This window comes from Mustela nigripes, chromosome 3, assembly GCF_022355385.1.
Source record: "Mustela nigripes isolate SB6536 chromosome 3, MUSNIG.SB6536, whole genome shotgun sequence".
NCBI lineage: Eukaryota > Metazoa > Chordata > Mammalia > Carnivora > Mustelidae > Mustela > Mustela nigripes.
Window position 1 is genome coordinate 180,568,546 of NC_081559.1, and position 24,400 is coordinate 180,592,945.

The 24,400-nt window shown below is 51.3% G+C and overlaps 1 protein-coding gene across 2 annotated transcripts in view; it reads left to right on the forward strand.

Moving 5' to 3' along the window:
* Positions 1–24,400, forward strand: part of ZHX2 (zinc fingers and homeoboxes 2) — a 154,121-nt gene that overhangs the window by 18,786 nt on the left and 110,935 nt on the right. The window contains exon 1 of one of the 2 annotated variants that reach the window (XM_059395098.1): positions 14,710–15,529. The exons of the other annotated variant lie outside the window; for it this stretch is intronic. The gene's annotated coding sequence lies outside the window, so the exon portion shown is untranslated. Of the gene's footprint in view, positions 1–14,709; positions 15,530–24,400 lie in introns of those variants that run through there. 2 annotated transcript variants of the gene reach the window in all.

The window sequence follows — 24,400 nt, forward strand, 5'->3', positions numbered from 1 at the left end:
CCCAAATGCACATTTGGAGAAGAATAGCTATCAGCTCCGGGCAGTGGCTGTCTTTCTGTTCAGATGGGTCGACGTGGAACTTCTCCACTGCTCTGGAATGAGTATGTGGCCTGAAAGAAATTCCAGGTCCAGAGGCGGGTCAGGAGGCCTGGGCACACCCAGCGCAGCCACCGACTACCCCGCTGACCTAAGAGCAGGTCATTCATTTCCTCTAGAGCCTCAGTTTCCCTGCTTGTGAAGCGGGGGTGGCCTTACAGCCTTGGAGTCACTTTCCCTCTGCGAAGTCCGTAGGTTCCTCTCTGTCCACTCCAGGTTGGCAAGATTCCTGCAGGTAGGGCTGCCTGTCAGAGGCCCATGGCCACCCTGGCTCCCTCAGAGCGGCCTGTTGACTCAGACCTTTCTGGAAGCCTTGTACAAAAGAACTCGACTTTCCACTGAAATTGCCCATGGAACTATGGTGACGTTTCCTTGGAAAACCCACGTGGTGTTGAGCAAGCAGCCTGCTCCACGCAGCTGCCGATAGTCCAAACTCCCAAGGCAGCCGCTCTGCAACTGATTTACAGGGAAGCATCGAGAAGGGACGGCTGGAGGGGGTGGACTGGGGTGGGTGCAGGGGGGAGGCGGTGGCTGGCAGGAGGACTGGCAGGTTCTCAGGTCCCGGTGCCTGGCTGGAAAAGTTAATGGGCCACCTCCGTGAGCGGGGCAGAGCTGGCCGGGCTGCCCTCCCAGCCCGCCTCCTCTGGAATGCCGTGTTTATTTACGGCTCTGTGGATCCCTGTTTCTCTTGGGAAATCACTTCTCCCAGGGCTGGGGGAAGCTGGCAGGATGTCTCCAAAGAAGGCTCCCTTCCCCCGCAGCTAGCGCTCTCGGAGACCAGGGGGTGGCAGCGGGAGAAGCTCTAGAAGAGGGGGAAATGGGCCCGCAGGTGGTGCTGGGGACGGCTGCACCGGGAGCCTGACCGAGCCCCCTCTCCTTCCCCCCTTTCCGGTTCGGAGCCCAGAAGGAGGCTGGGGACTGAAAAGTGAAAGCAGCCAAGCAGAAGCGGATTTCCCTCTCCCTGCCCCCACCCCGCCCCAGCAGACAACCCCAGGATGACGGCAGGAGCAGGGGTGCGAGGGCTCTTAGGTTAGTAGGTGGTGTGAGCCAGACTCGGTGGTTTCACCATCTGGCGTCTTTCTATTCAAGGCTGGGATGGTGGCTCCGGGCCCATCTCACAGTCACTCCTCCTCGCTTCCTCCTGGGACTCGCGTCTCAGCTCTACTGCTCCGTCCACCGGAGGCCTTCCCCGGAGGGGTGTCCGCTCCCGGCCCCTCGAGACCCCCACCGCTCGCTCTCGGCACTGCCGAACTTTGGGGCCAGCTTGTTCTTGGTCGTGGGGGCTGTCTTGTGCCCCGGGAGGGCGCAGCAGCGTCCCCGGTCCTCCTCCGCTGGACCGATGCACCTTCCCTCCAGTTGGGACGACCCAGAGTGCCTCCAGATGCTGCCAGATGTTTCCGGCGGCCGTGGGAGGGGGCGGGGGGACAAGGCCGGCCCCTCCCTCTGCCAGCCATGAGCCCGAACCACGCTCTCCGTTCTGTTTTCTTCACAACTGTCTTCAGGCCTCTTCACTCTCTGACCTTGTTTCCTCGCTCGATGCCCAGCAGCTCCTTATACTCACCTGAGCAGCTTAAAAAAAAATCCCCAGCCAGGCCCCACCCCAGGTAATTTGGTGGGAATCTTGGGAGAGACTTTATAAAAGCTTCCCCCGGTGGGCAGCCCTGGGGGGTGGGGGGGGATCGCAGCTCTCTCCCTCTAACACTCACTGCGGGAGGGAGGAGCCCGGTGGCCTTGACCGCAGCTGTAAGCACCGAGGGGGCTGCCTGGCACATAGTAGGACTTGGCACTGAGATACCGTGAATGAGCAAAGGCTCCGAGAACCCATCCTCCCCGGTCGGTGTTCTTTGTTCTTTCATTGCTGTCAGGCATTCATTCAACAAACACTCACTGAATGCATGCTGTGTGCCAAGGCCGGTGCTAGACGGGAGGGGATGCCAGGCGGAGTAAAACTTGACCCCGTCTTCTCGGCGCCTCCAGTCTCTTAGGAGGCAAATATGCAAAACTCGAGGTCGTCCGTAGAATGAGATCACTGCTAGGCTGGCGCTGTGTAGAAAGCAGCTAGAATGTAGACTAAGGAATTCCTCAAAAGACAGTAGAAAGGCACCTTGTTTCTCTTAGTGAGGTGGTGCCCGTACATGTTACATTTGACGCTCACGGTAACGGGGCAGACTGAGGTACTGGGAGGCCACATGACTTCCGAGAGGGGTCACCTCCCTACCTGTGGCCCCGTCTGGACTCAAACCCAGACGTGGCTCGCTCGAAGGCCCAGGTTCCTTCCACCATCTGCTGCCGCATTGGGAGCCAAAACTAGAGCTCAGGATCCTGGGTTCCCTGTGTGCAGAGAGCACGTTCAAGCGAGTTACCAGAGTACGTGGGCCTGTGGGAGGCTGCAGGGCCCTCAGCCCTTCCTACCTGAGGGGGGAGGCAGGCGCGGGACTCACCAGCACCCAGCAGTCCCCGCTCTGGGCTGCTCTGTAGGGGGCTGTCATCGCCCTGCACCTCAGGGCTGCCACTCGGGAGGCAAAGCAGGTCCGGAAACCGGAGAGAGCCCCCAAGCAAGGAAACCCAGGTGTCGGCAGTTAGAAGCGAGGCCGAAGGGCCCCAAGGGAGGAAAGGCAAGGGGACGCCTGGCCGGCCACGGCAGCATCTGCTCGCACCCAGAGGAGCGCCTCCCAGCTATCCTTCTTGTGTTTTTAGTTGTCAGTCTCATTTTTGAGCACCTGTTGTATACGGAGCTCCAAGCTGGGTTCGAAGGTCCGAAATAGGCATTCTGCCCTGAAGGAGCTGGCAGTCACAGACAGGGGACCAGAGTGCTCTTTGCATAAACCTCCCCTCTGCAGACACCCGCCAGCAAGAAAGCACGCAGGTCCCAGCTCCTGAGCTCAGTGCTCATGGCGCTCTGTGGCAGGACCCAGCCCCCTGGCGTCATTATCTCCACCTGGAGCTCTCTGCTCCTGGAGTGTTAAACTGCTTACAGCTCCTGAAAAAGCTTCATCTCTTTCTCTTCTCCCTCTGGACCTTTACATATTCCAGCACTTCTTCCTCGTTCCCAGAATAGCTCCCCACCATGAATGAATCAGGTTAATATCACCTCCTCCAGGAAGCCATCCCTGACTAACACACCAATCCAGGTGCCCTTGGCTGTCGTCGAGGTCGCTATTCTTCTTCCTATCAGAGCAGTCGACACATGAGATCGTCGTCACATCTTATCAGTAAGCTTTGGGAAACCCACCGATGCCTGTGTCCTTTCCACTGGGCATTAGACTCAGCCTGGGTATGAAAGCTAAGCCTGAAGCAGCTCAGCTTCACAGCTTCCTAATTGTGGGGCTTGGGTCAGACTTTAAGCCTCAATTTTCCTATCCTGAGAAATGGGCACAGTAATGCTTCCCTCACAGGGGTGTTGTAAGCATTAGAGAAACTTAGGAAGATTGCCAAGAACACAGTAGATACAGGTATCCAAGTCCCAGCAGGAGATGGAGTAGTGAGGGGAGTTAAAGAAGGGACCGTCTCCAGGGGGCTGGGCACGGGGTAAGCAGAGTCAGTAAGAAATGGGAAAACTGTGAGCAGCTGAAGGGCCTACACCCCCTCCCCAGCCCAGGCATGAAGGGGCAAGGGGGGGGGGGGTGGCCACTGGAGCTTAAAGAGAGGCTGTCGTATGTAATAATAGGAGGTAAGAACCAACATTCATTGTGTGCCTATGACGGCCAGTCACTGTTCTAAATCATTTAAGCTGCATTTATGGGGGCGGAGGTATTCCTGTTTGTCCCATTTGGCAGATGGGAAAGCTGAGGCACAGAAAGATTCATTTGGTCTGGGTCCCAAAGTTGGGGGTGAGACCTCACTGTCCTTTGACTCTCTGCTCTGTGCTGGCTCCTCCCACTGGTAGAATGCACCTGGGAGCTCCGGGGGGAGGACACCCGCTGAGATGGCCCACAGGGGCCACAGAGCAGAGTAGAGCAGGGTGGAGAGGGGTTCTGTGGGGCGAGGGGAGGCAGTGCAGCCCAGAGGGCAGTTGGCGAGTGGGAGCTTCTGTGGCTTCTGCTGTCCCTGTGCTCCCTGTGCTTGGGCCACCAGAATATGGGACAAGCCTGGCTGGTGGGCGGGCGCAGATATGTCCCAACTGACTGGACGAAACACTGGCTGGTGAACCAGGAATCGTAGCCATATCACCTAGGCCCTAAAGGGGCATCTTTACTGAGTAACGAAATTGAAACTATTATCCCTTTAAGCTTCTGGTAATGTAGGAGATGGATCGCTCCTAAGAGTTTTAATACTATTACATATTTGTTGACTCGGTGAATTCTTTCTGACATTTATTCAGGATTTCCAGACTGCATAGGAAGGAAAACAAAACACCGTCGTCAAGGTTATAGGTGCAGATAGAAAAATCGGGTTTTCCATTCGGATTGAAATGTTAGGCATTTGCAGGTGGCTTGTGAATTTAGAGGGAGAGTTTAGCACTCCCGTCTGAGACCACCCAACCTGGATGCAACAGGTGATGTCCTGCCAGGGGTCAGGTGATGTCCTGCCGGGGGGGTGGCAGTACCCCACAGTCAAGATAGAGCTCATGGTATGGACCATACAGGGCTTGGCACAGACCAGGGTGGAGGAGGCTGGGCTGGCCATGGAAGCCTCAGTGGTAATATCTGACATTGGCTGTGCAATTCATGTCGGTAACACAGGTTTACTCAAGTGCCTATAACTGCCTTCTAGGGTGGGTTCTGTTCATAGACCCATTTTGGAGATGAGGAAACTGAGGCACCGGGAAACTAAGTAATTTGCCCGTAGTCCCCCAGGTGAAAAGTGGAAGACCCCTAATTCAAGTCCAGAATCTGACTCAGATCTGCATCTCTTAACTGCGGTGTTATTGTCTCTCCATCACATAAGGCCCTCTTACTTGACAAGTGAGATTCTGAGAGGGATAGTGACTTGTCCAAAGTCACCCAGCCTTGTTGGCAGGAGAGTCTGAACGGGTCTTAGGGACTGCTTCTGGCTCTGAACCATCCAGTCGTCTTGGGCAGCTCACTTACGTTTTTTTTTTTTTTTTTTTTTTTTTTCAGTCTACTTACTTCTCTGCAAAACGGGGCTAATAATTATACCTTTGAATACTTTGAAGAGATGACTAATCATGTCTGCCCTGACTCCTTTTAGATGCAAGGACCATGTATGATGTATGGGGACGCCTCGGGTAAACTGCAGGGGCTGGAACAGGGTTCTGATAAGAGCACGTGTAAAGCCGCGGGCCTGGTCAGCTGAGTTCAGAGCACACAGATTAACCCACACAATTCGTCGTTCCAAATTTATCATCCTCAACACACTCCTTCCCAATCTACAGCTGAATTCCCAGTTACAGCGCCGGGAGTAGCTTGCCAGAGCATCAAAGCCAGCGAGAGCACAAAGATTTGAACCTGGCCAGTCTGGGTGGGAGCTCCTAACGAGGAGCTGTTATTAACAAAGTTGGCAATGTTACATTTTGCACAGCGCCCATCCTCTCAAGCTCTAGCTATAACCACGAAATAAAGGAAAAGCTTTTCTTTAGAAAACCTGGATCTGGAAGGGACTGGTCTTTTTTGCAACATCCTAGCAGAGATGAGCATAATGCTCTTTGTAGCGTCTTCCAGGATGACAGTGAGGAAGCAGCGAGAAGCTGTGGGCCTCAGAGACCCGCCCTTGGAAGTCACGTTGGCAGTGCTATCAGAGGGTACAGAAGTGGCTGGAAGAGGAAAAAAACCCAAAGAATCTAGAAAGAAGTGCTGGAAACAAACCTCCCAGGGACAAAGAAAGTTCACTTAGGTATAGTCCCGTGGTGTTTCTTAGTTATGTCCTCTGTGAATGATTTTGGACAACAGGTGACCTCAGAAGCCCTTGTGGGCCTATGTGCCTGATGTGACCTGAGCCACATCCTTTACCAAGCCCCAGACAGGTTGGCTGTGGAGTGTAAAGTTTAAGAGCAGGACCAGAAGTGAGGCAGACCTGAGTTTGAATCCACACTCCACCCTTTCCCAGCTGTGTGACTTGAGGCCACAGGACGCTCCCGTTTCTTCATCTGTAAAAAGAGGCAGTCATTCTATCTATATCAGCTAAGATGTTTTGCAGATGATGGGAAATCCCATACTTCAAGAAGTGACCACCAAAAGAACCGGGGTTAGAAAAGGTAGCCTACGGGGGGTATGTTGGTGGGAATTAGTTTTTATCATAAGCTTGTGGTTTTCACGATGAGCCTCTGTAGTATTTCATGTCTTAATTATGAGCATTTACTTCTTTGCTAAAAGTAGTCTTAAGGCATTTTACAAGATCATGTAAACCCAGCACCGTGCCCAGTGCTTGGCAAATAGTAAGAGTTTAATAAGTGCAGGCTGTTCATTTCTGGGTCCCTGTATGACTTGCTGTCACTAGTTCCTGAACTCTCCAGAAGGGCGGTCCGGGCTTGCGGTTTCTGCAGAGAGCAGCGGAGTGCTCCAGAATTATGGTGGGCAAGGGGAACAGGTGTGGTTTGGACAGATCTCTTCTTGCCAGATGAATCAACTTGCTTCCTTACCCTTATGCCAAGCCCCCGCCGCCAACTCCTGGCAGGCAGGGCTTGCCCCTAGACTAGCTAGTGATGGTCTTAGGTGTTTTAAATCTCCAGGTTCCCTGGACTGTGTCTAAGGCTGTTTGGCCAAGGCTGTGAGAGGGAAGAGTGGTGGTCAATAGAAGCAGTCATGGGCTCACCAAGATCAGACTGAACCAGATGTGCTTGTTTTTTCGGAAATGGCTTTGAGGCTGGTAGATGAGGAAAACACCACAAGTCAAGCCTCTCTGGTTTTCATCAGGCTGTTTGAGAAAGTCACTCGTGAGCTCCAGGCGAACATGATGGAGAAATGTCGAATGACACCGCCAGATAAATGCAGGTTAAATGGCTCCACGCCAAAGGGCGTCGACAGATCGGAGTAAAATTGTCCGGACTGAGGTTCCCGGTGGCGAGCCTGGATCTCTGGGCTCACACTCCTATTCCAACCTACGTGCTGGTCCTAGAAGCCATCCAGTGTTCTTATGAGCTGCGATGATACATGAAGACCCTTCCCCCTCTAAAAACCTTAGTTTTCTCTTCTGTAAAATGGGGATTTTCTCATCTGTAAAACTGCCTCCCCAGTTTTGTTCTGAGGATTAAACCCCTGCCTCATTGGCTTGTTGGAGGGACAAGGCAAGGAGAGAAACCTGGTCGTGCCGCGCCTGACACCTTGCAGACCTTCAGCCCCTGGTAAACTTGCATTTCGCTGTGGTCAGGGAGAACATGAAGCTGGGAGCCATGGTGAGTCTGTTGGCTGAGGGACACAGCCTCCCGGAAGATCTCAGGAAGAATGGGCTCTATGTAGTGACTCCTAGAACAGCATCAGATCCCACGTGAGCGAGACACAGAGGCCTGAGGCGCCCAGGTCCTGGGTGGGAAAGGCTCTAGGGACTGCAGGTCCATGTTCGGGGGTGGCGGGGGGCAGCAGTGGGGAGAGGATGATAGATATCCTTGAACAGCCTTGGTAGCGGAGTGTGTCCGGAGTGCAGCCCCGGGAATAGCGCCTCTTCTGGGACACAAGCCTCATTGTGGAATTGTGCTCAGTTTGGAGTGATATCTGCTGTGTGGGACACCCACAAACTAGTAAGTCCAAAGAGAGGATTGTAGGCAGTCTGGAATCAGGCAACATTAAGGCTTCGCTTGTTTAAATTTGGAAAATTTGGAGTCTTAGGGGTTAGAAATGGCCCAACCCTGTTACCTGACCAGGTTCAGGACCCATCAAGAGGGACGCGAGGGTCAGACAGGTGGAGATTAGAATATCCACTCTGTTCCCCACAGAACCAGGCCAGTGAGCATGACTTCCATCCATCTGTTGGCTGGAAGGTCTCCCTAGCACTCCCTGTCCTGCGCTCCACACCATAAAGAACCCAACGAGGGAGCTGCGAGCTTGTGGAGCAGACACACTTAACTCAGGGCCGTTGCTGTTGTCTGACCGGGAAGCCGGAACAGGCCGACTACAGCAGTGGTGTTTGCAGCTTAGCCTCACTGAGTCGAGAAATGGACCAGTGACTCATCTGGCAACCAGATGCTTTACTCTTCTTACAGGCCATCATGGGTGAGGGGGATGGAAACTGTCCAGGTGTCTGGGTGAGGATCCCTCCGCGCGGAAGGAAGACAGGTCAGGAGTAAGAATCCCCCTTTCACATTTAGGAAGGCTGCCCGAAATTCAGTAAGCACCTTCTTGGTGTACAGAGTGCTTTCTCTTCATCCGTCCGTTCACTCATTCAGTGAATCTGCAATATTGACTGATCCCCTGTAATGTGCCAGGCAGTCTTCTAGGCTCTCGGGGAACAGAACCAAAAGAGAATCCTGCCCTTATGGAACTGACCTGCCCTTATGGAACTTGGCCTGGGAGGAGACAGACAATAAGTGACAATCATCATAAGTAAGAAATCCAGGTACTACGCTAGAAAGTGATAGTTGCTGTGGAAAAAAACAGTAATCCAGTATTTGAAAATGGTGAGTGAGTGGGCCATGGGGCTATTTGAGGAAAGAGCATTGTAGGCAGAGGGACAAAGCTGGGGCAAAGGCCCTGTGGCAGGAGCGGGCCTGAAGGGTGGGAGAAAAGCCAGGAGACAGACGTGTAGAACAGAAGTGAAGGGAGGGTCGTGGGCCAGGAGGCATGGGCACTGGGTGGCCTAGGACCTTGTAGGCCCCACTCAGGACCCTTGTCTGTCTTTGTGTGGGACGCATTATTTGCTTCACAGCACATGATAGGGTGTGATGGGATGGTTCTTCCTATTATCCCTTTTTATAGATGAATAAACTGAGGTTCACAACCAAACTCTCTGTATTTTACAACTGAGGAAATTATGACCCAGAGAGGAGTGACTTGCTCAAGGCCAGAGTGGGCAAAATGGCACTGGACTAGGACTTGGGCCCACTGATTCTCAGCCCACAGCCCTTTCTCCCACATTTCTGCCCCAGAAATTAACTTCCTTTGAAGGAGAGGACTCTGAGTCTCTCTGGCAGATGCAGATGTAGATCAGAATCTTCTTTCTGTTGAGGGGTTTGGCATGAGAAAGCTGGGAAGCACGCATGTTAGTAAAGACTGGACGAGGGGCACCTGAGTGGCTCAGCTGCGTAAGCATCTGACTCTTGATTTCAGCTGGTCATGATCTCAGGATAGCGAAGTCGGAGGCTCCACGCTCAGTGGGGGGTCTGCTTGAGATTCTCTCTCTCCCTCTCCCTATGTCCCTCCCCACCTCAAATAAATAAGTACATCTTTAAAAGAGAGAGAGAGAGAGAGAGAGAGAGAATAAACACCAGATGAGTCAAAGTCCATTGGCTGTAATATGACCACTGTAGCCATTCTAGTAAATTCTGGTATGTGCTGATTGCTTCCTATGTACAGTCCCATTGTGAACTTCTGCTATGTATTCATTCATTTATTACTCATGATCACCCTGAGGGAAAAGTACTGTTCTTACCCTCGTGTTACAGTTGAGGAACTGAGGCACAGAAAGATAAACTGCTCACGGTCACAGCGCCAAGTGAAGAGCTGAGCTAGACTCAGAGTTCAGGCAGTCCGGCTTCAGAGTCTGTGCTTTTAGCCGCTCTGTTCACCCAGATGGACCAGACCCAAAGGAGGTTTCACCAGCTGCAGGATATGGGTCGCCAAAAGCCTGTGTCCATTTCCCGTGAGCAGCTGGGGAGTGGTTGAGAACCACCTTCCACTTTCCCACATTCTTACCTGAAAGATGCTCCTTTCTCGAAGCTTCCCCCTCAGACACGTGAGAATTAACTGGCTCCGAAATAATTCACCCGCCTATGAAAGAAGTCCCAAGTAGCTCCAATCTCTCATCCCCTCTGTGACGGAAAGCACGATTGCCTGTGCTTGGAGTTCTGTTAGGAGAGAAAGAAGCCATCCCCGTGGGTGGAAAACTGGTCTCAGTATATGCTGATCACATCATAGTAATGATGACACGCATCTCTGTGGTGCTGACACTTTCCAGCAGGCTGTCACACTCAGTCATTGCGTCAACCAGTCCTACGAGGGTTCTGGGCTGTCACCATTTTATAGATGAGGAAGCTGAGATGAAGGGGGGAAGGTTACATGATTTGTTTAGTCACACCAGTGGTGAGTGGAGAAAGACTTGTCCCCAAGTCCATGTCCAAGTCCATACCCAAAGCTCTAGCTGCCACTGTATGCTGGCGGAGCGGCCATACTCAGTTGATTGACTGTATTTGTAGCCACTAAGACTGCGGGTTTCACCCCTGCTATCTTGGAGCAGGGCGTTCTTATGACCTTTCCTGAGTAAGCTGAAATGGGTAAAGCAAAGACGTGATTACCGTTAACTTCTATGGGAAATATTTTAGCACTCCCAGACCCCCAAAACCACCTCTCTCAGACTTTTCAGGTACCTTAGGACACATCTTGCTCACAGATGCACAAAGCCGAGAGCACAGATGCTCGCAGACACACGTCAGAGCTCTGGTGGCATCAGGGACCTAGTGTAGGTTCCCGGGGAAGGAGCTGGGTGCGGCCCCTCTCCCTCCTCGGGCTGCCTCTCTGACCACCGTGGCAAAACCAGCACTGAATGCCATCTTTGATTTTTGCCTTTTTTTCCATAAAAAAAAAAATGGATTTCTTTCCATTAGCGAAACCAGGTACTAACATAGGTCATTCCAGAATGCCAAGTGGCCTCACACACACTTTCACAAAGGGGATACCTCTGTATTCTAGATGTGAGCCCTTCAACCATGCTTTTATTATTATTATCCTATTTATTCTATTATTTATTATTTTATTTATTATATTATATTATTATTATTCTAGATGTAAGCCCTTCAACCCATCTTTTTTCCGCTGAAAACAAGCATAAAGAAGCCGTGGCAAATTCCTGGGTATTTACCTTAAACTCAAAAGCTGTTGGAGACACCGGTTTCTAGGACCAGGTTTCCACTAAAAAAGATGGGTGTTTTTCCCCCAGGATCTGGCTTGCTGGGTCTGTTGTACCAAATTAAGTTGCCGATGGATTAACACCCATTGGCCACGTTGAGGAGTTTGTGTTGATATTACTGTTGTGAAAAAGCACATATTGGTCCCCAGCATCTATATGCCTGTGACTCGCGTTTTTTTGTTTTTTGTTTTTTTTTTTTCCTCTCTTTTCCATTGCACGCAACTTTTGCTTACAGACTCCTTGGCATAATTGACACATTGGCTCAGGCCTCCAAGACTGCCAACTTGGAGCCTTGGATCAGTGAAATCAGTTATGACAGATGTGATTATTTACAAGAAAATAGAAGTCACTATAATTAGACCTTCTAAGGAGTACATTTGGGTGGAGAATGAGAAGGCACAGTCTAATCTGGCGTGCGGTGTTTGGATTTAAGCCCTGAACAGGTTCTTCTCTGCTCTGTGAAAGAAGGTGTTGGGGCGTCTGACACCCTCCACACACACTACCATTTATCAATTCTCATGACGGAGCTATTGATAGATAGAAAGGCGAGGTGGTAGAGTGAGCATTGAATTTGGCACTAGAAATGGTTTCAGTTCTCGGCTCAGCCACTTGTCCTTACATCAATATCTTTTTTTTTTCAGTCATACAATGGGGATAAAAAAAGAAGCCCTATCTCATCATAGTGTTGAGAAAATTAAAAGTGATAAAGTAAGACAGGTGTCTAGCGTTGTGCCTGATAGAAGGCATCCTGCACAAAGTTCTTACCCGTCTGGAGCACAGCCCTCCATCTCCTCGAGCCTAACCTTTTTCATTGGAAAATACAAGTGAAAAACCATCTCATACAATGGCTGTGAGGGTTGAAGGAAATGAAGTCTGTGAAAGGGGCTTCATAACCTTTTGTTGCTATTTCATGCTTCCATCTTCCTATTATTATTATATTTTTTTAATCCATAGTAGTTTTGATTTATTGCTTGCATCATGGGCCCGGCATGATAGTAAACAGGGTTGGCTTCTCTGGTAGGTACACAGGTACAGAGTGCCTAGAGCTCACAATACTTTTAGGGCCCTAGGAAATGTTTGATTTTAATTTCCCTTAAAATCAAAAGAAAAAAAAGTGAGTATAATGAGAATGAATATAGGGGTGCCTGGGTGGCTCAGTCGTTAAGCGTCTGCCTTTGGCTGGAGTCATGATCCCAGCGTCCTGGGATCAAGCCCCACATCGGGCTGTCCCACTGCCCCTGCCTGTGTTGCCTCTCTCACTGTGTTTCTCTCTGTCAATTAAATAAAATCTTTTTTAAAATAATGAATATAAAATCAAATATAAAAATAATAAGCAGGGGTGCCTGGGTGGCTCAGTGGGTTAAAGCCTCTGCCTTCGGCTCAGGTCATGATCCCAGGGTCCTGGGATGGAGCCCCTCGTCGGGCTCTCTGCTCAGTGGGGAGCCTGCTTCTCCCTCTCTCTCTGCCTGCCTCTCTGCCTAATTGTGATCTCTGTCTGTCAAATAAAAATAAAATCTTTAAAAAATAATAATAAACAATCATAAGCATAGTGATTTATCTGGCCTAGATTATATGCTTCTTTAAACCAATGCAATAGTAAAACCTAATTTTTTCTGTATTTTATTTGGGGCTTTTTTGTGTGTGTGTGTGTTTTCTTTTTGGTGGGTTTTTCTTGTTTTGTTTTGTTTTTGCTTTTTTTAATGCTGGAGGGTACCCACAAAGGCAAAAATGTCTAGGGCTCACAAAAGATATATGCACCTTTAGTTGTAGGATCTTTATAAATGTTAGTTCTGGCATTCTCAGGAAGGCTTTTTTAAAATTCTCACTTTACAGATGAGGAAATTGAAGCTGCAGGAGATTAAGAAATTTACCCATAGTCACATGGCCAGCAAGAGGCTGTATTAGTCAGGTTGGGCTAATAGCTATAACAATACCCAAATTTTATTTTTATTTTTTTATTTTATTTCTTTTTAAAGATTTTATTTATTTATTTGACAGAGAGAGATCACAAGTAGGCAGAGAGGCTGGCAGAGAGAGAGAGAGAGGAGGAAGCAGTCTCCCTGCTGAGCAGAGAGCCTGATTCGGGACTCAATCCCAGGACCCTGAGATTATGACCTGAGCCAAAGGCAGCAGCTTAACCCACTGAGCTACCCAGGTGCCCACAATTCCCAAATTTTAATAGCTTAACACTTGAGGGTTCATTTCCTGAGAACACAATACAGTGTGTCTGTTTGGCAGACCGCCTTCCACACAGTGATTCAGGGACCCAGGCTCCTTCCCTCCGTGGCTCTGTCTCCTTGCACTCCTAGAAGTGCTCCCCATTCAGTTGGTAGAGAAAGAACCACAAGTGGGAGGTTTTTCTGGGATGTTTTCTGGGGCCAGACCTGGAATTGGCCCAGGGCACTTCTGTTGGCAGTCCATTGGCCAGCATGTGGTCACATGACCACGCCTTACTGCAGGGATGCCTGGGAAATGGAGTCCAGCCGCAAGTCTGGCAGGAAAAGAAGAACATGGATACTGGGGAGCACTCCCAGTCCCTGACACAGTGACAGTGTTGGATGCCAGCCCACATCTTTTGTACACAAAGCCCGTGTTCTTTCCACTCTATTTAGCTGATTCTTGTCACAAGCTCCTTTATGGGCCCTTTTCTCCTGCCAGACTTGCCCACTTACTGTGCCCAGCACCAGACTTTCACCTGCTCGGTCCCCGCTGCCGTGGTGGGTGCTGGGAAGAGAAATGCCTCCAGAAGGAGCTCCTCTTACCCTGGATCCGTGCTCAGGCGAGCTTGAGAAGGCTGTATCCCAGGGCTACATTCTCTGTGTCTCCTGGTCCTGAGCCCACTGGGTGCTTCTGGACACATGCTAAAGCCAGGGAACACCTCCTCGGTATGAAATTAGAAGGCTGCATAGAAGGTTTCAGGGAGCAGGAGAAAAGAGGTTGGATCTTGGAGTCTTGGCTAGACCATGAGCCCTGGGCCAGGCCTCAGCAGTAAAGGGGGTGGTACCCCGGGATCTCAGCCCTCAAATGCTGCAATCCTGGTATGGCTGGTTATTTGCCAAAAATGAATCATGTGGCCTGCCCTTAATCTGTTAACTGATGTGTTTCCTTTGAACCCTCATGATGCTAAAGGACAAAACTGCTGGAGCCAGCTGGAGGCCAGATGCCCTCTGGATGTTTCCTCAACTGTAGGGCAAGCTCAGTGACCCTGGCAATGTTCTAGCAGGGCTGGTGTTGGTAGGCACCCAGGTCCTGCAGAATCAGGCCAACACCATCTGTTAGGAGACCCCTGCGTCTAGTCAGAATAGCTCCCTCCTCCAGGAAGCCCTCAGTGGTCCCTACCTGTTCAGAACTCAAGGCACTGGTTGCCATTCCACGTTAAGGTCCTGCATTGCCTCGTTACACTTGGCAGTTGGCACACAGCTCTCCTCCCGTCCCCTGTTAGTCTCTCACGCAGGCGCGAAACCCTGCTTAAAAATGTGTCTTGCTTCGAGACTTGGCATCCAGGACTCGCCCTGGGAAGAATTTGTTTTTGTTTTAATGCCGAGGACGTTTGCATGAAAACAGGATCTTTGTTGCTTAGGAATTGATCAACTCCTGCTGCTGCCTTTCTCTGCTAAAGTGCCAGCCCCATATTTGTCACAGGCAAGCAAGTGACGGTAGGGACAGCTGGGGCCTCCACAGATAAGGGGATCCTGGCCCTACAGGGAGGGCTGCAGAGGCCACAGAGTCCAAAGGGAATCCGGGATCCACCCAAGGCTGAAAAGAGCTTGCAGGTGAGCGGTGCCCTTGGCCGAAGAACCGTCTCATGAGTGAAGATTTTCCACGAGTCCAGTTTGTTCTAGATGTTTGGGGGAGAAGAGAAGCGGCAATACCTTAGGACATGGCCTCCACCTGCAAGGATAGAGAGTAAAAAAGATGACGTAGGAGCCGGTACGTGTAGCAGAGAGGCGGGAGGTGAGGAGTCGGGCAGACTCGGGGTCTGCTCCTTACCCGGCCTGTCTGCATGGACACGCTGCCTAACCTCTCTGCGCCCCACTCTCCCCCTGTGCGAAAGATCACCCATCTCTCGGGCTTATGGGGATTAACTCAGATGCTAATCGTTACGTGGTTGGCATAGTAGGCCCTCAATAAAGCCCAGCTATTATTACAAATATTAAAAATAACAATTCATAATAATACCAGATGCTCTCCATCCTAAGGAAGAGATATCCAGATGGCCACGGAAGGCTATTTAGAGAAAGGACTTGAACTAGATTTGACACAGCTGTGTCCACTGCAGCCGATTCCTGAGGAGGTTTTGGAAACAGTGTCCAAGAAATGGAAGTAAAATCTCCCACGTGAACGTGGAGGGGGTCTCCAGGCCCCCTGCTCCGCAGCACCCCCGCCCCGGCCACCACCCAAGTGTGGCCCCAGCCTGGCCTGACAGACATCCCCAAAGAAGGGACAGAGATGAGAAACGCCTGGGGTGACCACCCGACCGGTAAGACCCTTCCTCTTGCTTCAGTGCTTGGCTTCCAGAGGGTAGTGGGGTGTTTATGTCCCCAGGCCCACGGGAGGCTAGACACCTTTCTCTCTCTGTGTCCTGAACATATGCTAATCAAAGCTGAGAGCCTGCAGAAAATATCTGCTTGGCAAAGCCCCGCTCCCTTGCCTTGGCTTGCCTACCCTCCCCGGGCTTCCCCGCCCATCTGCCCATCCAAGGGCGTCCATAAATCCAGCTTTCGGAGCCCTCAGGGGCTGGCAGGGCTGCCATGGACCTCAGTCACATCTCGATGGAAACAATTGAAAACCACTTGGCAAAAAAGAAGGGGTGACCTCATGTTTCGTAGCAAGAATACATTTTTTCCTCGCCATTCTTATTCAAGCCCTAGGGGGAAAACCGGCTGCTCTCCAATTCCGTCAGGCTGGGACCTTGGGGATCCCTATTGCTTTCTCCCCTGTCCCTCACCACCCCTCGCGGGGGAAGCACGGGGAGGCCAGGCTGCCAGGGCCGTCCGTGGCCCCTGGTGCAGGCCCTGGAGGAACAGACTGGGCCTCTCCCTCCTGACTGAGGGGGAGTCCTGACTGGCCAGGCGGCCTCCGTTCCCTTAGAGGCGAGCCTATGGCCACAGGGGCCTGTGGGCGGCCCATATATGGAGCCTAGGGAATGTGGGCTCTGGCAGGCCGCCTGGAAAAAATGGCCGTGTTCTGAGGGCCAACTCCGCCGAATTATAAATAGCACGGCCTCCCTTCCCTTCCAGCTTGCCGCGTCTGTCACTGAGGGTTCACAGTTTAAGTTGGAGAGGACCAAACAGGACCGGGGGGGCAGCGAGTGAGGGCGGGGGGAGCCCAGGAGTTGGAGCTGCTGCCTTGAAATCGATAGAGAGAGCTGTCCCCAGACCATGGGGCTGGGAGTGGGACACATTTGGAGGAGAGGGACTGCTGATCGAATGCATTATTATAAGCCAAATAAATATTGGCGGGGGCGGGGGAGCTAAGGGAACCTCTAAGGAGATGGTCTTAGAGCATTTAAAAAATAATAATAAAAATCAGCTGCCTAAGAATATGAAACCTGTCAGCTGTTGTGGCTTCTGCCCACAAAGGCCCATCCTTGGTGTCTTCTCCCGGATGATTTCTCAGTGGGTTTTGTGTCTCCCTGACATGGAAGGAGCAGGGGCACGCACACCTTCTCCACAAATGTCGGCCTGTTTTGCTCACCACATGGAGGGTTATGAATTTAGAAGGCGTTAGAAAAAAAAAAAGAAATAAAGGAGTGTACAGCTCTGGCTGTGGAAAGCCACCCAGCCGTTTATACTTGGGGAAGAGTGATCAGTAGATGTTCCAGCAATTTCTGAGTTCTGGACAGGGGAGGCCTGCTACCCCAGGGACCTGAAGTTCTCATTTGTGCCCTTGGCTTTGGTTGTACTGGGTGCTCCTGGGGCCAGGGGCCAGGTCTCCTGATACACTGCCCAGCCTTCCATGATCAGAACTCCATGGCTGGAACTCGGGGAGCACTGCTGGGCACGATGGGACACAGACACCCCAGGCCGGGACACCCTCCACGGGGGTCAGGACCTTCTGTGCAAGAGAGCAGGCAGAGCTAGCCAGCGATCACTTGTGTCCTTTGTTCCAGAGCTTGTCACCCTGGCGTCCATCTCAGAGATTTGGAAGTGGGCTTATCGATTGGTTTCCTCCCTTCATAATCCTCATTTCGTAGCAAATGAGCAGTCTCATATGTGCCTGGAACTTCATGTGCAATCAAACATTAGAAGAGAAATTAAAGAGGAACAGACAAACCTTTGTATCTTTTGAACACTTGTCAACAGGAGATCTGTGGACCTCACTGGATTTGGGCAACCGGTCGGCATGAGGTCCGAGTGGGTGGACGTTGGAACTTGGCCTCGTGTTAGATTTGGAAAGCCGGTCTCAGGGAGGGGCTTGAAAACGGTGCTTCAGGAGCCGCAGTGGGGGAGGTGCCTCGGAGGCGACGGGCCCTCGTCGCCATTTCAGACAAAGTAGGTCCGCTGTTACCTGTGTTAGGTATCAGACTGCATCATTTGGAAAGGGGATGTCAGGTCTGAAAAAGATTGGAAACCACTGTTGTGGCTCACTGTGTCATTTTAGTGCTGTGTAAATGAAAGGGCAGGGGTTTTTCCCAAGGTCACAGCCCAAGGTCAAGACCTCCTCTCTGCCCCGGGCTAGCTTGCTCTGTGATTGCAATTCTCCTCTTGGGAAGGGAGATCCCAGAGCGTTGGGACAGGGGGACAAACGGGAGCATCTTATCAACGCCCTTCCTTTGGTAACTGAGATCAACTGAGACCTTTGGTAACCTCCCCAGGGAAGGGAGGGGAATTTGTTCAAGGGACAATGAGTGGCCGATGTGGGACTTGAAGCCACAGCAGGTGCTCACTAAAAAATCCGAACCCCAAATGGTGGTGTTTGATCTGGTCAAGACAGCTTTGCAGAGGAAGTGACACTGAGCTGCGAGGAAAACAATGACTGGTGACAAGGAGGCCGTGAGGGGCAGGGAGAGCGTTGGAGCGAGGAGCCCCATGGGTGCCTGGTCGGGTGCTCCCTACCGCTCCTGGGCAGCAGAGGCTCGGGGAAGGCGGCCGCTCCCATGGGAAGACCTCCCATCTGTCTGTGTTGACCTCTCGTCTAGGGCACGGCGAAGGTGAGTGGCATTACCACTGGCCTTCGGTGGGGGGAGGGCGGTTCTGCGGGCTCTTGGAGCAGTCTCCCGCTGACCTGGAGCCCAGCTTCTCATGAGCAGAGCCTGCTCCCGAGAGAGGCGTTTCTGCGAAGCCCGGGCAGAAGGGCAGGCTGGAAGGCTTGGCTGTGGCTGGAATACGTAATGGGCCTCATCTGATGTGAGCGCTGAGAAAGTCCAGACAGCTTTCTCGAGACAGGAAAGGACATCGCAGGGACGGTGGGCTCCGTTCGCTGGGAAACTCCCTGTGGCCTCTGGGAGAAAATACTCATCTTTTTCTCAGGCTGTGTACTTTGCATGAGTATAGGCCCTGATTGAGGGCCCTGGGCCTCGGGTGTACCATTCATTCCTTTATCAGAACTGGGAGAGGACTTGGGTAAAGATCCCCGGAAAGGTGGACATTGATTGTGGTCACCCAGATACACTTTTCAAAATAAATACATGTTCTTTGCAACATAACATCCTAGCAAAAGGATTCCTGTTCTTATACTCTGCTCTCGGGGGAAAAGCAGTGTTCAGGCCATCTAGCGTAATCATGGGCTTACTATAGCTTCGTGAATCCCGCAGAACTCAGGGTGAGTCCAGGACAGCCCAAGAGAGAATGCAGGGCTTAAACCCAGAAGCCAAGCAGAGCCCCCCTAGTCACTCCCACTTTTCTTTTCTTTTTTTTTTTTTCCTTTAAAGAGGGCTCCATGCCCAACATGGGGCTTGAACTCATGGGCCCATGACCCTGAGATCAAGAGTCATGTGCTCTACCAACGAAGCCCGCCGGGCGCCCCCTCTCCTACCCTCTGAGATGCATTTGGAGGAGGGACTTCTGTGCAAAATGTCTTCCTTTGCATTCGTGAGATTCCTAGGCTCCATGCTGACATGCTACCTCGCTCCTGTGAGAGCCCGCAGATGCTCCCTTCATGCTTCCGCTGTCTCTGGGCCAGGATTTCTCAAAGTGCGTTCCAAGGAGCAGGGGTCCTGCACAATGCTCAGTGACAAAGGGGTTCCGTGGTCATGGTGGTTTGGGAAACGCTGCGTACCAATGCACCCTGCACCTTAGTTCTTGGCTCACATATCTACCGCAGATTTCTTCCCAGACCGCCATCGCCACCACCATCAGCACCTGTCCCCTTACCTGCTCTGTTCCTCACAGTCCCTTCATATCCTGATTTTATATTTATCTGTTGCGTTTCATATTGTCTGTCTCCCCACACTAACAGGGCTCCACACACGAGGGACTTTACCTGTTTGATTCGGTGCCATATCCTTTGTGTCCAGAATGCTGCCTGGTTCAATTAAGCAACGTGTCATCGGACAGTGAGCCCGTGAATACATTAATATTTTCACACCCTCAGGACTCCTCCATAGAGAATCCTGTTTAATTTTATTTAACTCCATATTTTTTTCCATGTTCATTTCCCCTTTTCTTTAAATGCCCAGTTCCTCTCACCACATAGGCCCAGGTCCGGTGCTGGATAGTGATTTGCTGCACGAATGGCCTCTTTGCCGACTGACCCTTATGCACAGCCCATGGAACCAAAATTCCACCAAACATGCTCCGGGACAGGCTGTTTCCTGTCAACCCTCACAACCTCTCGCCACCCATTACAGTATGGTGACCACTCTACTCCTCTGTAAAATCGCCAAGTGTCAGAACCAGAAGGGACATCAGAGAGCATCCGCACCCAAGACGTTCTGTTTTTGTTTAAAGTAAGCTCCAAGCCCAACATGGGGCTTGAACTCACAACCCTGGGGTCAAGAGTCACGGGCTCTACCAGCTGAGCCAGCCATCCCTCCCACCCCCGCCGTGCTCTTGTCTTTTAGAGGGTGAAGTGGAGGCTTTGAGAAAGCAAATGGGCTCCTGTGTCTTATTCAAGTTTTCCTCCTGTGTTCATTTTCTAGGGCTGCTGTTAAAAACGACCACATAAGTCAGTCGTCTGAAATGGGTCTCACTGGGCTAACATCGGGGGGTTGATGGGACTGTTCCTTCTGGAGGCTCTCTCCTTCTGGGGGAGAATCTTTGTCCCTGAGTTTTCCAGCTTCTAGAAGCTGCCTGTACTCTTTGCCTTATGGCCCCTTCCTTCCTCTTGAAAGCCAGCCGTGGCCCACTGAGTCTCTCTTGAACCGCACCACTCTGGCTCTGGACCTCCCACCTCCGTCTTTCACTTCTAAGGACTTTTGTGATGACATTGGACCCATCCGGATCAGCCAGAATAATCTCCCCATCATTGCATCCATAACCTCATCACTTCTGCAAAGTCCCCTTTGCCGTGTAAGTTAACATATTCACAGGTCCCAGGGATTAGGACGTGGGCATCTTTGGAGGGGGGTCATTCTGCTGCCACGCCTCCCTTCACACCATCTTCCTCTTGGGACACCCTCGGGCAAACTTCCATTCTCTTCCCCTCCTTGTTGTCCCAGCACTTTCTTTCTTTCTTTTTTTTCCTCCTTCTTAAAAATTTATTTGTCAGAAAGAGAAGGAGCACAAGCAGGGGGAGCGGCAGGCAGAGGGAGAAGCAGACTCCCCTCCGAGCAGGGAGCCCGATGTAGGACTCAATCTGCAGACTCTGGGATCCTGAGCTGAAGGCAGACGTTTAGGGGACTGAGCCACTCTGGCGTCCTGCCCCAGCACTTTCTGCCACTGCTTCTCATATCACTTGAGAGCTTGTGCTATGTCTGGTGGTGAGGCGAGGCCGTGACTTCCTCATGGGCAGGGCGGTCAGCTCTGTACCTGGCTGTTAGCACCCTCCTGGCGCTCGGGTGGGGTGCACCTGCTCCTCCCCCATTTACTACACCAACCCCCTGCTTGCTTTCACTGACCTCATGAGGCCTCCCCGGTGGTTCCGATGTGGTTCCAAACCCCCCAGGTTCCGATGTTTGATTTTGCTTTGCAATCAGTCCTCAAGGAGATCAAGAGACCCCCTCCACAACCAGGTTTTAAGTCTTCTGGCATATTCAAATATGAAAAAATATGCCAACTGATTACAGAAATCATGGATCTGTAAAATATTTTAACCAGCAGGTTAACTCTTTTGGCATCTATAATGCCCTGCTATAGAATTATGAGTTTTGCAAAGGTTTATACTAAAAATACTTTAATTCAGGGTATTGGACTGCCACATACAGTCCTGTCAAAAGTTTCCATTTATGCCCTTTTCTGCGGGGAGAGTCCCGGTCCGAGGAGCCTTCCCATTCATACCCCCAAGCCTCCAGACCTGGTGAGAGGTTATACTCAGAATAAAGGCTGAAGAAAACACTTCTAGGATGCAGTTTAGTACGCAGGATGAGACCCTGGGCAAGTCCCAGTCTTCACCCAAACTGTTGTATCCTTAGCTGTCAGCGAGGGGCTTGGAGCCCATGACTTCGAGGTTCCCTATTCGCCAACATCCTGTTACCTGGGGGGATCTGTGATTGATGCCGCCACCTGGCTTCTGGTTCTAACGTAGCTGAGATAGCGGCTTTGCTTCTGGCCTGAGCCAGTAAGTGATTGCTACACTGTCCTTCCTTTTCGCGGATGTCCTTGTACATTCCTTCTGCTCGCCACAGTATTCTTAGCCTGGCAGAGTCGTAGAGCGCTGGATGCTGGCACACCAGAGAGACCCCGTCCCGTCTCCCCAACCGAGGTGCAGAGAGAGTGAACTGCCTTACCCAGGTGTTCAGGTTGGGACTTGAACACCGGCTCCCCTAACTATCTACCCCCTGGTATTTCTGCGATGCCCTGTCAGGCTGGAAGAGCAAGGGAGGTGTGTTCTTTGCAGTGAGTGCATTGGGAAAGTCATGGAAAGCCCTGATTTTTAAGCATCTTGGATGCTTTTAGAAAGAAAACAGGACTCCCCCCCCAAATCATAAACAATAGAAAGCAATTTGCATGTTTATGTGTTACATGCTTTTCTGTATCTATGTTCCGTTTTACAATAAAAGCACATTTTAAAAGTCACCAAACTGAATAAAAGGGGTTTGAGTTCTGCAAAGTAGCCAAGAACCCTCTTGGCTACTTTGTTTCTGAGCTCCTTCAGATGGTTCTTATTCCGTCCCCGCTCCGACCCCCTCCCTCCAGCCCTTCTGCTCCCCATGGCCCTGCCTTACCCCGCAGCACCCATGGCTTGGGCTGGTCCATCCGTCCATCCGACCATCCATCCATCCATCCATCCATCCATTCATTTGCTTGTGCACCCATCATGCCGTTATGATGGTCCTCCTGTATTGAACACACTGTGTACCCTGGTTGCCTTTAAAGACACACAGTGTGCTATGGTAAAAGCAGCCCAGACCCTGCTGTCCAGCAGAGACCCGGACATCATCTTTGGCAAAGTAAGGGGCCTGTTCTATGTTAGACATGCAGACCCAAACGCAGACAGAAGTCAGGCAGGTAGCAGGAATGGGCGAGGCTAGCCAGGGATAATGAAGAGGGAGCAGTAGCAACTTGGATGAAATAAGAGAGTCCATGCCCCATCTAAAAGGGACACCTGCCACTGAGCTCCAGCTTCCTGGTCCCATGCAGGAGTATGGGCCAGTGGTGCCAGAGAGCCCCTTTTAGTTTTTTCCAGGGAAGTTGGAAATCTTGATTTTTTTTTTTAAAGATTTTATTTATTTGTCAGAGACAGAGGGAGAGAGAGTGCGCGAGCACAGGCAGACAGAGAGGCAGGCAGAGGCAGAGGGAGAAGCAGGCTCCCTGCCGAGCAAGGAGCCCGATGTGGGGCTCCATCCCAGGACCCTGGGATCATGACCTGAGCCGAAGGCAGCTGCTTAACCAACTGAGCCACCCCGGCGTCCCGGAAATCTTGATTTTTATAAGACATTTCCAAAATGCTTAAAGCATCATATAGGTCAAAGAAAGCATGTCTGAGGGCCGAATTCAGCCTCAGCCACCCGTTTGCAAGCCATGGACCAGAGATTGGTAGATTACACTACAGATCTCCCACGCTGATGCGAAGGGAGGCTGCCACACGTAATTTCTTTGTGCCTGGATGTGTATTTCTTTTGTCTCAGTCCAGCCACATATTGTCGCTGGGAGACCGATGGTGCTGGATAGAAATAGCCATGAAGGACTGGATCTGTGTGTTATACTCCTGTGTGCCCCCCGCGTCAGGACTCGCACGGCACTGGGAGGCAGGAGTAACCAGCAGTCCCTGCTTACTCTGTAAGCAAGGACGGTCACCTTCAAAGATACTATGACATCGGTTAGGAAGTAGACTGACCTACAGCCTGTAGGGGAGGCCCCTGGTCTGCGGTTTATGCTTCTAACCTAGTTTGTGCAGGTGAGAGAAATGGAGTCCTGGTGGGTTAGGACATTTGTCTAGAGAACCCCCACTCCCCTGCAGGCCCCAGGCCCAAATTAATGTATTCCTCCAAGCCTTGAACGTCTCTCTCACCCTTTCCTCATTCCCTCCTCCACTGTCCCCTGCTCACCAGGAGGAGATGACAACCAACCGAACGACAGACCTATCTCACATACCAGGGGCGGGATTGGGCTTTGGGCAGAAAAGAAGCCCATTATGCCCCAAATCTGTGACCGCAAGGGGGATCGCACCTTGTTGCAGCTGAAGGGAATACAAAGAAGCACTTGAAGCCAGTGGCACCGGCCTGCTTTTCTTCACTGGAGGGAAAATGAGCCAGTATTCTCCTTGTGCCCTATTCCCACCAGCTCCCCGCTTAACCCCCAAGTTGAGAGGCCCCACTTTTTAGCAGGTTTCTCTGCTGGACACTCCAAGAACATATTAGCATATTTTGCATTAAAAAGGGACTTGGAAAATGAATTAAATGATTGGCAGGGTGTTTCAAAAGGGTTTTCCAAACTACTAGTAATTGTGTGGTTTTCAAATTCACCATTCCTGCCTGCAGTGCCCTGGGCCTGGCAGCCGCTTAATCAGGAAACATTGTACCAAGCAGGGCGTATTTTAAGGCTCATGATACCCAGTGATTGCCTGAACAGTACCTGGAGACTTGCTAAAGAGAACCCTGTCCTAGTTTTCCAGTGGAGCTGGCAGTTCATTCTCCTTCCTTACAGAGCTGAGATTTACGCCAGTTCAAAATCTCCTTTTATGAGAGGGTCTGGGTCGACCCAGGAACAGTCTGCTGAGGCGCCAGGCAGTGTAGACAGTATCCAGATCTAGACAACAAGCTAACAGAGGTGGATCCTGGGGGAAGGGACCTAGTTGGTCCCTTATGGCT